Genomic DNA, 2,558 nt, shown 5'->3' on the forward strand with positions numbered 1-2,558 from the left:
CAATCGCAAAAGTCGCAAAAGTCGCAAAAGTTTTTGCGACAATCGCAAAAGTCGCAAAAGTCGCAAAAGTTTTTGCGACAATCGCAAAAGTCACAAAAGTCGCAAAAGTTTTTGCGACAATCGCAAAAGTCGCAAAAGTCGCAAAAGTTTTTGCGACAATCGCAAAAGTCACAAAAGTCGCAAAAGTTTTTGCGACAATCGCAAAAGTCGCAAAAGTCGCAAAAGTTTTTGCGACAATCGCAAAAGTCGCACAAGTTTTTGCGACAATCGCAAAAGTCGCAGAAGTTTTTGCGACAATCGCAAAAGTCGCAAAAGTTTTTGCGACAATCGCAAAAGTGTTTGCGACAATCGCAAAAGTTTTAGCGACAATCGCAAAAGTCGCAAAAGTTTTTGCGACAATCGCAAAAGTCGCAGAAGTTTTTGCGACAATCGCAAAAGTCGCAGAAGTTTTGCGACAATCGCAAAAGTCGCACAAGTTTTTGCGACAATCGCAAAAGTCGCAGAAGTTTTTGCGACAATCGCAAAAGTCGCACAAGTTTTTGCGACAATCGCAGAAGTTTTTGCGAAAATCGCAGAAGTTTTTGCGAAAATCGCAGAAGTTTTTGCGAAAATCGCAGAAGTTTTTGCGAAAATCGCAGAAGTTTTTGCGACAATCGCAGAAGTTTTTGCGAAAATCGCAGAAGTTTTTGCGAAAATCGCAGAAGTTTTGCGACAATCGCAGAAGTTTTTGCGAAAGTTGCAGAAGTTTTTGCGAATTTCGTCGAATGTTATCTCACCATACATGCTTAAAACCATATAGAATACAGGTCGATGTATCCGTAATGAGCTGACAAATGAAAGTAAGTAGAATAAATTTTGGTTTGAAATTTACCTCGTTCAGTTTCAGGATTTTATGTAAATCGTCACATCTAATTCATAACTTGTGGATGTTTTCTTTAAATCCATTTTAAAAATATATTGTTTCACGATATTTTAAATTGCAACTTTAATTAATGACTGTCAGGTAACGATAAAACACCCAAAAATCCTGTAGAAATATGATTTCCTCAGATTTTTCTAGATGCAACCTTTATATTTTTGACTCAGTTGAAGTAAGTTACACGACCAGAGCACTAATATGAGTAACAACAGTCACCAACTGAACATTCCATTCACTGTGAGCTTGTATGCGTGCATGTAAAACTGTAGGAGCTAAGTTTCAAATCTAAGAGATTTGCATGAATGCCAAAAAGAGCTATGCAACGACCTGCGAGTTAAGAGTTAACAGTACGAATATATCCCGTACTTCCGGAAAGCGCTCCAAATTCCTCTCCCCCTCTCTTTCCTCTACTACCCTTGGCGTCAACGAAGCGGCCTAAAGCCGCCAACATGCTTGATGTCTAGTGTCCATCCGGTAAGGGCCAAAGCATAGCTATCAGAAGTTGCAAAAAGGCATATTTCCGGTAATAAATTCCAAACATAATAAATATGCAACACGTTTTACAGCTGAACAAACGTTAAATCCAGATAAAAACATTTCACTCAAACGTTCACTCAGCACGATCGAGCTTGAATCATGATAAGAATTTGTTTTATAGCACATATTAGCATAAGGTCAACTCTTCCAATCGATACCTATAATCGATAATGATCCAATATTATACTTAATTTGAACACCACAACAAGCGAGCGTCCCACAGTTGGTTGCAAACATTCATAGCTGTTTTGATTAATTCTCCTGGGCGGTTTGTAGGAATCCCCTATATGCTAATAAATCTCCATACCAATTGGATGGTTACATTTCTTCACCATTTGTTCCATCGAGTGAAACAGGGAGTCCATCACATAATTGGACGAGTTTAAACACAGGTTGAAGCGTACAGGGTTGTAAAATAAGGCCAAAAGATCGAAGTGAAATTGATCCTTCGACAGCACAGGGGTAGACGATTTACAATATCGATCGTCGCATTACAAATAAGAGATAAGCAATACACACAAGATAAGCGAGAATTTATCCGATTGATTTATAAGAACGATTTTGAATTTTAAGAAACATTTGCTGGTTAGCTCTTAGCCGAGAAAATTCACGTGTGTTTGTGTTTAAACATTTTGAAACGTTTCAGTTGTACTGCGCCAGTGTTTGGCCTCACATAGTCCCCTAGTACAGCACTTTACTTACAGCAAGAACCAATGTCGGACCCAATGGATAAGATGAGTGAGTAGTGGCGGAAAAGTGTCAAAAGTGTGATCCTTCTCATTTCGTACAGTAAAAAACATACACATTGTGTTTTAGATCCAGCTCCAACTTACGTTCCATCGGCACGGGACGTGTCTGCTATGGCTGGTCCCGAGCCGGCCCATGTTGTTTGTCCATCGTGCCACGCCGAAATTGTTACCCAAACTACTCATAAATCAAACAACAAAACGCACATCTACGCGCTGATGCTGTGTTTGGCATGTTGCTGCCTGTGCTTGTGCTGCCTGCCATACTGTTGCAACTCTTGCCGGGACACTGTACACCGTTGTCCTAAATGCAAAGCGTTCGTCGGTGTGTATCGACGCTGAAGTTTCAACAGATT

Source organism: Anopheles gambiae, chromosome 3, assembly GCF_943734735.2.
Source record: "Anopheles gambiae chromosome 3, idAnoGambNW_F1_1, whole genome shotgun sequence".
NCBI classification, from domain to species: domain Eukaryota; kingdom Metazoa; phylum Arthropoda; class Insecta; order Diptera; family Culicidae; genus Anopheles; species Anopheles gambiae.